The sequence below is a fragment of the Rhinopithecus roxellana genome, chromosome 15 (assembly GCF_007565055.1).
Source record: "Rhinopithecus roxellana isolate Shanxi Qingling chromosome 15, ASM756505v1, whole genome shotgun sequence".
NCBI lineage: Eukaryota > Metazoa > Chordata > Mammalia > Primates > Cercopithecidae > Rhinopithecus > Rhinopithecus roxellana.
Window position 1 is genome coordinate 58,959,130 of NC_044563.1, and position 13,099 is coordinate 58,972,228.

The following is a 13,099-nucleotide window of genomic DNA, read 5'->3' on the forward strand; positions in this document are numbered from 1 at the left end:
CCCAGCCCAGCCAGAGAGTAGGGAGAACAGGGCTGGTTAAGGCACAAGTTGTGTCTTAGGCTGTGTTCAAGAACAACTAGAGTTGTTTGGGTAAAGTAAGAGGAAGATGCTCCTGTTTACAAGAGGGGATAGCTTGTGAAGACCAGGAGATGGGGTTGATCATGGCCAACTCTGAGAACCTCAAGAAGTTCAGTCCTACTGGAGAGTCCAGTGGAAGAGGGGAGTGGGATAAGAGAGCTGTAGAGAGGGCAAGGACCAGTCCTTTCAGGGTCTTGATGCCAGGCTGGGAAGCTTGGTTTATCCTGAGGGCAATGGGAACCATGGAAGGGTTTAAGAGGGGTGGGAGCCAGGGAGATGCCCAGAGTTGTGTTTTACAAAGCTAACTTGTGCTGGCTGCTGTGCAAAGGCAGTGGGTCAGTGAGGAAGCTGGGCCAGTAGTCCAGGCAGGTGGCCAGGGCAGTGGGGATGGAGGAGGGGTGATATATGGGAGATGATTGGAAGGTGGATTTGAGAACTTTTTCTTTTTTTTTTTGAGATGGGGTCTGGCTCTGTCGCCCAGGCTGGAGTATAGTGTCACAATCTCTGCTTACTGCAACCTCTGCCTCCCAGGCTCTGGTGATCCTCCCACCTCAGCCTCCTGAGAAGTAGCTGGGACTACAGATGCATGCCACTATGCCTGACAATTTTTTTTTTTTTTTTTTTTTTTTTTTTTTTTTTTTAAGATAGGCTTTCACCATGTTGCCAAGGCTGGTCTTGAACTGCTGGGCTCAAGTGATCCTTCCACCTCGGCTTCCCAGAATGGTGGCATTACAGGTGTGAGCCACCACACCTGGCCTTGAGGGCTTTTTAAGGAGGTAGAATCAGCAGAATCAGGCAGATTGGATGTGAATATGAGGGAGAGAGAGGGGATTTTCAGTTTGGGTTCCTCCAGAAGCTGATCCTGAGGCAAACATTTAAGTACAAATCATTTATTTCAGAGGTGATCCAGGGAAAAGAAGCAAGCCATGGTGGCTGCTGAGCAGGTCATAACTGTGGGTTGGTGCTGTGGGTAACCTGTGGGAGACTGCGCAGAACCTGCCACAGGGAGGTCCCACCCAAAAGGCAAGAAAGCTGGAGCATTTGGTCACCAATTCTAGCTGTCATTGGTTAAAGGCTGATCCTCAAACTTTCTGGCACTTCTGGCCAAGTGTGCTCCAAAGGCCAGAGGAAACCCCAGGGCAGCAACCCAGGGTCCCACAGTGAGAAACTCCAGAGGTGTGGGGATGAGAGTGCTAAACGGCACAGGCAGCCCCCAGCCTTGGTGTCCCTGTGGCCACCTCTCAGGGCTAGGGCTGCTCTTTCAGCCCCAACCATAGCCCTGGGAACCCCAGCCCCCTTCCTGAGGCCCAGGAGGGGTATAGGAGGCACAACATCTCTCTGCAGGGCGAAAGGAGCCCTATCTGCTCCCTGTAGGCTGAGCTCTGGTTCTCCAAGCTGGGTGGAGGAGGGAATCTCTGTAGGAGTTGGGGAAGTGGGAGTGGGTTTCAACCTGGTGGCCCTGCCTGCACCCCAGTGTCCTCTCCTCAGCACTCCGCCTTTCTCCCTGGTCCTCCCGCTGTCCCTGGGTCCTCCTGGGTATACACAGCCCTGTTTCCATGGAGACTGTACTCTTACCTCTGGAAATGCTCCCTCTGATCAGCTTAGCCAGGCCACCTGATCCCCATACTCACTTCAAGGCAGAGGAACTTGGCAGCTCTTTAATAAAACCAAATCCTGTTGCCCAGGAGCTTCATGTTTGGGCCTCTAGGCAGTAGGGTGGGTGAGGTCACTTTTACTCTCTTTAAGATGGAGCCATCAGTTAAGGGAGGGAAGAGATGCCCAGGAATGGAACTGCAGGGGGGCAGCCAGAGCAGTACAAGGAGGAGCAGGTCAGTGCCGTGTCACTGAGGCCAAGGGAAGATGGGCCTGGAAGAGGGAGAGAGGCCACAGGCTCAGAGCTGGGCCTGGGAGCCAGTCCCCATCCCCACTGGCCCCAGGAAAGGTCAAGAGTCCTTGGTTAAACTGTGTCCGGGAGCTAATTTGCTTCCTCCTGTTCTGCTCCCTCCCAGCCTCAGCCATGGCCTCAGAAGCCTTAGCAGCTGGCAGGTTCCCAGCAAGATCTGGCACTGGATGAGCCATATCTGGCATTTCCAGCAACTTCTGAGATATCCCCCTGCCCCTGTCAGCCCCTGGCCTTGGTGTGCCTGTGGCCTCCTCTCAGGCCTGGGGCTGCTCTTTTAGCCCCAGCCATAGCCCTAGGACCCTGGCCTCCTTCCTGAGGTCCAGGAGCTCCCACATGACTCCCCTTTGCCCTGTCAGTCCACCAGTCATGGCTAGCCCTTGCTCTGAACAGGAGAACTATTTCCTGGAACTTGCCTCTTTTGCATTCCCACCACATTCCAGCTGCCCAACCAAGTGTTAATTCACAAATTCATGACCCAGGAATCCTGCCCTGGCAGCTCTTAGTCAGGGCTCTGGATTCCTCTCTTGCCTCTAAGCACATTGATGGGACACTCCATTTAGCTCCCTCCTACCAGACCCATGCCCACCAGAGCTGCTCCTGGTACAAATGTTTGTTTGTTTATTTATTTTCAAAACGGAGTCTTTCTCTGTCCCCCAGGCTGGAGTGCAACGGCACAATCTTGGCTCACTGCAACCTCCGCTTCCTGGGTTCAAGCAATTCTCCTGCCTCAGCCTCCCGAGCAGCTGGGATTACAGGAGCGTTCCACCATGCCTGGCTAATTTTTTGTATTTTTAGTAGGGACGGTGTTTCACCATGTTGGCCAGGCTGGTCTTGAACTCCTGACCTTGTGATCCACCTCCTTCGGCTTCCCAAGGTGCTGGGATTACAGGCGTGAGCCACCATGCATGGCTATAAATGTTAACATACTTTCTGGCGGCATTAAAAAGAGCATAGTGCCTATGTCAGAGGAGGTGATAGTCCACAGACATCTGCTGCTCACACTACCTGTGGAGCCCTGTGACCTCTGCAACACTGCCTGCTGTCCTTGGGACTGCAGGGACACTGAGAGGGTGATGAAATCAACACATGGAACAAAAAGCCAAGTCAGGCTGAGCGCGGTGGTGAGTGCGTGTAATCGCAGCACTTTGGGAGGCCGAGGCGGGCGGATCACGAGGTCAGGAGTTCAAGAACAGCCTGGCCAACATGGCGAAACCCCATCTCTATTGAAAACACACACAAAAAAATTAGCCAGGCATGGTGGCAGGTGCTTGTAATCCCAGCTACTGGGGAGGCTGAGGCTGCAGAATCGCTTGAAATCAGGAAGCGGAGGCTGCAGTGAGCTGAGATCCCACTATTGCACTCTAGCCTGGGCAACAAGAGTGAAACTCCATTTCAAAATAGAATAGAATAGAATAGAATAGAATAGAATAGAATAGAATAGAATAGAATAGAATAGAATAGAATAGAATAGAATAGAATAGAATGCCAAGTCAATGTGAGTTAACCCTTGGGAGTGGGGCAATTCTTTCACTTGGTACCAACAGATCCCTGTCCTTTTAAAAACAGATTTACTGAATCTGAGATTCAAGCAGACATTATTGTTTAGTAAATAGTTTAAACTTCACAATGAAGAAAAAGTTAGTGTTTTCATTTATTTCAGCTCTTTAAGAAATCAACAAATCAATACTGAAATATTGGAAGTGACCTGTCTATTCATAAGGAACTGGTTAAATAAATCGTGGTTGTTAAAACAGAACAAGGGAGTTTTTATGTAGAAAGACCTTTAAGAAAACTTCAGGGCCAGGCATGGTGGCTCATGTCTGTAATTCCAGCACTTGGAGAGGCCAAGGCAGGAGGATAGGAGTTCAAGAGCAGCCTGGGCAACATAGTGGGACCCTGTCTCTAAAAAAATAGAATAAAATAGCCAGGCACAGTGGCTCACGCCTGTAATCCCAGCACTTTGGAGGCCAAGGTAGGCGGATCACAAGGTCAGGAGTTCAAGACCAGCCTGGCCAACATAGTGAAACCTCGTCTCCACTAAAAAGCATACAAAAGGCTGGGTGCAGTGGCTCAAGCCTGTAATCCCAGCACTTTGGGAGGCCGAGACGGGCGGATCACGAGGTCAGGCGATCGAGACCATCCTGGCTAACATAGTGAAACCCTGTCTCTACTAAAAAACACAAAAAAACTAGCCGGGTGATGTGGCGGGCGCCTGTAGTCCCAGGTACTCGGGAGGCTGAGGCAGGAGAATGGCGTAAACCCAGGAGGCGGAGCTTGCAGTGAACCAAGATCCGGTCACTGCACTCCAGTCTGGGCGACAGAGCGAGACTCCATCTCAAAAAAAAAAGAAAAAAGTATACAAAAATTAGCTGGGCATGGTGGCACATGCCTGTAGTCCCAGCCACTCAGGAGGCTGAGGCATGAGAATCACCTGAACTCAGGAAGTGGAGGTTGTGGTGAGCTGAGATCACACTGCTGCACTCCAGCCTGGGCAATAAGAGCAAGACTTCGAATCAAAAACAAACAAACAAAAAGTAGCCGGGTGTGGTGGCACACGCCTATAGTCCCAGCTACTTGGGAGGCTAAGGCAGAAAAATTGCTTGAACCCGGGAGAGATCGTGCCACTGCACTCCCGCCTGGGAGACAGAGGTAGATTCCATCTCAAAAAAAAAAAAAAAAAGAATAAAATAAAAAGTAAATAAAATAAAATAAAAATAAATTCACCAAAGAATTTTCAGAAGAAAGCTAGGTGCAGAAATGCGTATATAGTATGCAAACTTTTGTGTATAAAGGAAGAAAAAAACATAATAGTTTTAGGATTTGTATATGCATATAGTTATCTGAAAACATAAAGGAACAACCACTGACTGGGTTACTTATTAGGGCCAATAACAGGGAGATCTTTCACTGTTTACCTTTTCTCGTTTGTTTGTTTGAACCAAGTGAATACATTATTTATTTGAAAATTAAATTAAAAAGGAACAGATCACTTTTAAAAATCAAGATGTCCCATTTAGTAAAGGTGCCCCAGATGCTAAGGTGTGATAGTGTTCCAATGATGAGAAAAATGGAATGTTTTTATCAACAAAGATTGATACAGGGATTTACTGTTTTCTAAGTAGTTTTGCATAAATTTAGACATTAACTTTCTTTAGCCTGGGCAACATGGCGAAAACCCATCTCTACAAAAAAAATCCAAAAATTAGCTGGGCATGGTGGCACATGTCTGTAGTCCCAGCTACTCAGGAAGCCGAGGTGGAAGGATCACTTGAGCCTGGGAGGTCAAGGCTGCAGTGAGCCGTGATTGTGCCAATACAATCCAGCCTGGGTGACAGAGACCCTGTCTCAAAAAAAAAAAAAAAAAAAAAAAAGATGATAACCTGCTTAATTAAGCCTTATTAGGGACAGCTGATTATTTCAATTTTTCAGAGGGGGAAGGTGAGGCTCAGAGAGGTCAGTGGTCTTGCCTAAGTCTCCCCAGTCTGTAAGTAAAGGAGCTGGTCCTGGATGGAGCCTGGGAGCCCGACGACAGGAGCAGAGTCCATCCAGGAAGACCCCTGGGCTGATGCAGGGGTTCAAGCACACCCTGGGCAGGGACAGGCCTGGGCTGGATTCTAGCTCTTCCACTGATAGCTGTGTGGCCAAGCCAAGTTCCTTCCCCTCTCAGAGCTCTGGTCACCTGTACAAGGGGGATAATAATTCTGTCCTCCCAAGTGGATTGAGTTTTAACTGGAATAGTGTATGTAAAACTCTCAGTACAGTACCTGGCACAAACAATCAAAATTTCTAACTGTTGAAGTGTTTTCTTTTTTTTTTTTTTTTTTTTGAGGCGGAGTCTCGCTCTGTCGCCCAGGCTGGAGTGCAGTGGCCAGATCTCAGCTCACTGCAAGCTCCGCCTCCCGGGTTTACGCCATTCTCCTGCCTCAGCCTCCCGAGTAGCTGGGACTACAGGCGCCGCCATCTCGCCCGGCTAGTTTTTGTATTTTTAGTAGAGACGGGGTTTCACCCTGTTAGCCAGGATGGTCTCGATCTCCTGATCTCGTGATCCACCCGTCTCGGCCTCCCAAAGTGCTGGGATTACAGGCTTGAGCCACCGCGCCCGGCCGGAGTGTTTTCTTTAAATAACAGAGTGAGATTGTTGTTGTTGTTGTTGTTGTTGTTGTTGAGATGGAGTCTCACTGTTACCCAGGATGGAGTGCAGTGGCACAATCTTGGCTCACTGCAACCTCTACCTCCCGGCAGAACCAGATATTTTAATTCAGCGGAACTCCCTGTAGTTCTTGAATTCCCCATATGCCTGCCTCATAAGTTAAGGGGAGAAGCACTGGAGAATTGAAGGAAGTATAGGAAACCACATTTGCCCTAAAAGATGCTTATGGTTTTATTGGTGAGACAACCTTTTAGTAGACCCACACAGCCTTTCTAGGAGTACAGTTTATTACTGTCAATATTCAGTTTATTTTTCTATGCTAACCTCATTGTAAAATTAAAATGCAGATAGATTGTTTATCCAATTTTATGCGCAGTGGTTTTCAATAAGTGACAAAATTCACAGTAAGAACTAAATGTTGCTGTTTTCAGAATATTTGATGCCATTTTAAATAACGTTGTGCATAACTTGTATCACCAATTGTGTTCCACTCTAACAAAGGCACATGTCCAGTTCTCCTCTGATCATCCCTCATCCATGCTATTTTCGGCATTAATGGTGCCAAAATGGTGGCACTGCCATGTGTTCTCTTCATTATCTAATGATTAATTGTAGTGACATATATGATACTCACTTTGGGCTTCTGGCAATTTGTAGACTAGAAAAATACTAACAGATTAGTGATGAACTTCATTAAAAATTATCATATAAGAAACAGCAGACATTCCACAATGTACACATATATTAAAACACCACACCGAGCCAGACATGGTGGCTTATGCTTGAAATCCCAGTATCTTGTGGTGGGGGTGAGGGGAGTATCGCTTGAGCCCAGGGGTTTAAGACCTGCCTGGGCACATGACAAGGCCCCATCCCTAATTATCTATCTATCTATCTATCTATCTATCTATCTATCTATCTATCTATCTATCCATCCATCCATCCAGGCATGATGGCACACACCTGTGGTCCCAGCTACTTGGGAGGCTGAGCTAGGAGCATCACCTGAGCCCAGGAAGTCGAGGCTGCAGTGAGCCTTCATGTCCCTGCACTCCAGCCTGGATGAGAGAGTGAGACCCTGTTTCAAACAAACAAAAACCAACATTAAAAATACATCACATTGTGCCCCATAAGTATATACAATTAATATTTGTCAATGAAAAATAAAACTTTAAATTAAAAAAGAAACAGGCCGGGCATGGTGGCTCAAGCCTGTAATCTCAGCACTTTGGGAGGCCGAGATGGGCGGATCACGAGATCAGGAGATCGAGACCATCCTGGCTAACACGGTGAAACCCCGTCTCTACTAAAAAATACAAAAAACTAGCTGGGCGAGGTGGTGGGTGCCTGTGGTCCCAGCTACTCGGGAGACTGAGGCAGGAGAATGGCATAAACCCGGGAGGCGGAGCTTGCAGTGAGCTGAGATCTGGCCACTGCACTCCAGCCTGGGCGACAGAGCGAGACTCCGTCTCCAAAAAAAAAAAGAGAAAGAAACAGCAGAATTGTTCATTGCAGTTCATGATTATTTTTTTTCCCCAGTATTTTAGAATAAGGGAATGTAACACTTATCTCAAAGGGAAAAGCCCTGACTTCTTTCTGTCTTGTGGAGAGGGCCACAAATGTGCTTACTCACCAGGGAGCTTGGTTTGGTTGGAAACACTTCCACCTGTCACCACTTGAGGATGTGGCTGGCAGATGCTCTTAGGTTTTGTCACTCTCAGAAGGGGACAAGAGAGGCCAGAAGAACAAAAGCAAAGGCAGTAAGGTTAATAATACAAAAGGACAAGACTGAGGTGATTTGGTGTCATTTAGGCCAAGTCTGAAGTCCACCTGGAGCTGTCACAGGTTGGAAGGGAAGCACTTCATCGGAATCCTGCTGCCTCTTGCAGAAACAAAACTGACAAGAAAGAGACCTCTTCCATAGGACTTGGCACTTCTGGGTTTAGGTAAGCAGACTCTGGTGCCCAACTTTTCTCCAGACAACTTATGGACTTGTGTATGCCTAGGATTTGGAAAACAGCAGGAGACAGAGGGGTCCCAAACTATAATGAAAAGTGTCTAGATCCCTTGTATGAGCAACAACATAGTAAAAGCTGTCTGCAAGATGTTCGGGAGGTGAGAAAGCAAGGAATGAACCAGGATAACCTGTAAAAAGAGCCTATTTGAAGAGAGACTGAACATTCTTCCATCTAAAGGATAAATATAGTTAGAAACAAAATCTTGTCGTGAAAAAACACCAAAAAAAAAAATGGGGATCTTGTATTAGTCAGGGCTCTCCAGAGAAACAGAACCAATTTTATATATATATATATAATACTGATATATTATATATTTAAAAATATATTTATATATTTATTATATTATATAATATATAATATACATATTTACATTTGAAGGAAGTATAGGAACTAATGACATATTTATTTATTTAAGAAACTGGCTCACATGATTGTGGAATCGGAGAAGTCTCATGATCTACTGTCTGTCTGTAAATTGGAAAACCAGGAAAGCTGTTGGTGTCATTTAGGCCAAGTCTGAAGGCCCAAGGACCAGAACACCGATTTCCAAGGGCAGGAGAAGGTGGATGTTCCGTCTGAAAAAGAGAGCAGGCTGAGTGCAGTGGCTCATACCTGTAATCCCAACATTTTGGGAGACCTAGGTGGGACGGTCACTGCAGTCCAGGAGTTTGAGACCAGCCTGGGCAACAAAGCGAGACCTTGTTTCTATAAAAAAAAAGTTTTTAAATTAGTCAGGTGTGGTTGTGCACACCTGTAGTCCTAACTACTCAAGGGACTGGGGTGGGAGGATTGCTTGAACCCAGGATTTTGAGGCTGCAGTGAGCTATGCAGTGAGCTATGATCGCTCTGGGCAACAGAGCAAGACCCTGTCTCTAAAATGAAAAAAAAAAAAACAGGGTACAGTGGCTCACGCCTGTAATTCCAACACTTTGGGAGGCCAAGGCAGACTGCTGGACCCAGGAGTTCAAGAACCCAGGAGTTCAAGACCAGTCTGGGTAACGTGGCGAGACCCTGTCTCTACAAAAAATACAAAAATTAGCCAAGGGTGGTGGTCCATGCCTATAATCCTAACTATTTGGGAGGCCGAAGTGGGAGAATTGCTTGTGCCTAGGAGGCAGAGGTTGCAGCAATGAGCCAAGATTGCACCACCGCACTCCAGCCTGGGTGACAGCGAGACTCCGTCTCAAAAAAAAAAAAAAAAAGAGTGAGAAAGAGAAAGTGAATTTGTCCTTTCTCCACCTTTTGTTTAATTCACATCCTCAATGGGTTGGATGATGACTACCCACCTTGGGGAGGGCCATCTGATTTACTCAGTTCACCTACTCACATGCTAATTTCTTTGAGAAGCATTCTCACAGACACACTCAGAACAATGTTTTACCAGCCATCTGGGCATTCGTCAGCCTGGTCAGGTTGACACATAAAATTAACCATTATAGATCTCCCTACATTATCACCACTTTCCTAGATTTTTAACCAGCGTTCTTCTTGTTCCTCAGGCTTTAAACAGGGAGTTCAACACAGATCTCAAGTTGTAATAGAAAACAGAAAGCCATGTCTACTGGTTCATAGACCCTGGAGAAAAATGCTTGAGATACATGAATGCTACTGACTCAAAGAAAACATAAATGGCATTGATGTGAAAGCTGCAGGTGCTGAAAGGTTTTAGTTTGCCTTGAGCAAATTAAATGAAAGATGAAAGTGAGAGAAGTGAAGACTGGATACTGTGCTATTAATACCCACCACAGTGAAAACCACTGCTTCATTGGCACAGGTGCTGGTACGAGAAACTTAGAGAACCAAGAGGCTGTCACAAGATGATGGTTGATGACATCAATACTACAGAAGGTCAGCCTAAGTATGTGCCCAGTGTAGGAGCGGTTCCAGCAAATCCAGCCTCTCTCTCTCTCTCTCACCTGAGGAGACATGGTGACTTCATACAATGATGGATTATAGGTGGCCACAAAGCAACCGCAGGCTATGAACATCAACACGTGGTATTTAGAAAGGACAATAAAGAGAAAGAAAAGCTGCTGAGGCCGTGTGTGATGGCTCACGCCTGTAATCCCAGCACTTTGGGAGGCTGAGGTGGGAGGATCGCTTGAGTCCAGAAGATCAAGATGCCTGGACAATGTAGCAAGACCTCATGTCTACAAAAATTTTAAAAATTAGCCAGGTGTGGTGTCACGTGGTGTCCTATCATCATACCTACTTGGGAGGCTGAGGTGGGAGGATGGCTTGAGCCAGGAGTTCAAGGTCGCAGTGAGCTATGATTGTGTCACTGCACTACAGCCTGGGTGACAGAACAAGACCTTGTCTTTAAAAAAAAAATGTTTAAAAGAAAAAGAAAAACAGCTGAGTCTTGCACCTGACATAGATGTTTTTCTTTGATACAAAAGTCATGAGCATTCTGGGTGTGCAAACAGAAGGACAATAGAGATCTGGGAAGGAGTAGGTGAAAGAAAACAGAGCATGGGGGTGGGAGGGTATAGAACTTCAGCCAATTAGAGCAATCAAGGCCAGGTTCCCCACCATGGAGACAACTTGTCAACCCAGCAAGAATAAATGCAGGCCCAGAGGAGTCATTTCCAGCAGGCACCCCTTTTGGGAACATATACCCCAAGAAAATGCAGCTCCTTTGTCGCCTATAACAGATCTGTTGATTCTTATGAGTGCCTGCCCCACAGAGGGCTGGAGAAAAATGTTGTCCAGTCTCTCTTCTGTTTCAGATTTTCTCCCTGTTTCCTCTGAGGTGGCTTCTGAGTATTTAGGGAGTTGGGGCCTCGTATCTCTGTAGCAGGGAGAAGAGACGGAACCTTGGCTTTGACCTCCATTCTGATGTCTACTCCTCCCCCACACTTTTTTTTTTGCCATTTATTAAAGAAACTCAGTCATGTATCCTATAAAAGTTCTCAAATTCTGGATTTGGTTAATTGCATCACCTATTGCTATCTCAACTTCCTCAGTCCCCTGTATTTTCTGAAAACTGGTAGGTAGCTCTAGAGGTTTGATCAAATTCAGGTTCACCTATGAATTCTTCACAGGAGGTGGTGTGTACTTCTTTGTACTCTATAAAGCAAGACATAATGTCTAGTTCTGTCTCTTTCTTGTGATGTTAACATTGGCCAGTGGGCTCTGGTGTTATCAGACTAGCAGCCATTGGGCCAGACTTGCCTATAGAAGTAGAAAGCAAAGCACAGGCATATTTTTTAATTTTCTTTTTCTTTTTTTTTTTTTTGAGATGGAGTCTCACTCTGTCACCCAGGCTGGAGTGCAGTGGCCAGATCTCAGCTCACTGCAAGCTCCGCCTCCCGGGTTCACGCTATTCTCCTGCCTCAGCCTCCGTAGTATCTGGGACTACAGGCGCCCACCACCTCGCCCGGCTAGTTTTTTTTTTTGTATTTATTTTTTAATTTTCAAGTAAGCACATTAAAAAAGGTAATCAGAAATAATGAGATTAATTTAATAATATGTTTTATTTTATCTGTTATATCAAAAATATTATATAAAATCAAGATATTTTACAATCTTTCTCTTCTGTATTAAAAATCCAGTGTGTATTTTATACTTATACCACATATCAATTCAGATAAGCCACATTTCAAATGTTCAGTAGGCACTTGTGGGTAGTGGCTACCATGTTGGACACCCCAGGCCTACAGGTATTCATTGATTAGGGCAGGCAAAAAGATGATATTTAATTCTGTGATACCTTCTTCATTTATTGACTGGAGTTCAATAGAGAAGAATTTTTCCTCAGTGTCTATTTGGTTACTCTGAAATACAGTTTGTATAGGAAAGACAGATTCTTTTCCTTTTAACCTGCCTTTCGGAATAATACATTGATAAGCTACCAACCTACAAAACAAACCTACATGTTTGCTTGTTCGTTTGCTCTTAGTGTCATTATAAACTCATAGATTGAAGCATGAGTTTCAGAGTTGTATGTTTCAATCCATAGTAGGCATTATTCTTTTTGGTACTTAAAATACCCCATCTTCGTGCAGCACAGTCCTCAAGTTGGTTTTCATGTCCTTTAAACACAACATGAGTAGTGCTGACAACTTGCTTTTTGTATGACAAAATGTTCTGAAACCATCTTACGCGTTTCCTGCCACAAACCCAGAATCAGCCATTTCTCCAAGAAGCCCTTGTTCCTTTTAATAGGAAATACATTTAGAGCCTTTGAAGCAGGTAGTAGAGGTGCTCAGCATCACTGGGCTAGTTATCGTTTCCAGACCTTTTTAGAAGTTAGAAATAGAACATACTTTTTAAAGAGAAAAAAGCATCATGACTTTATACAGTTGTTTCCAAATCCAAGACTATACTGATAGTAGTTTTTTTTCTTTGATTTTATATTTGTATCTCTTTTCTCTTATGTTGAAAATTTTGGTTTCCAGTGACATTCACATAATTACATTTTCATTATATCTTACTGTATGTAATAGTTTCAAACTAACACCATCAATAGTATTAAAGTCGACCCTCGAACAACACAGGGGTCAGGGATGTCAACCCCTCACACAGTTGAAAATCCACATATAACTTTTGACTCCCCCAAAACTTAACTACCGGTGTTCTACTGTTGACCAAAGCCTTACCGAAAATATAAATAGTTGATTAACACATTTTGTATGTTGCATGCATCATATACTGTATTCTTACAATAAATTAAGCTAGAGAAAAGAAAATGTTATTAAGAAAACATAAGGAAGAGAAAATATATTTACTGCTTGTTAAGTGGAGGTGGGTCACCATAAAGTTCTTCATCCCTCTCATCTTCACATTGAGTAGACTGGGGAAAAGGTGGAAGGTGGGGGTTGGTCTTGCTATCTCTGGGGTGGCAGAGGCAGAAGAAAATCTGCATCCCATGCAGTTCAAGCCCTCGATGTTCAGGGTTAACTGTACTTACAATATGATTACAAAGACTGCTTCGGATTTCTTTAGAGT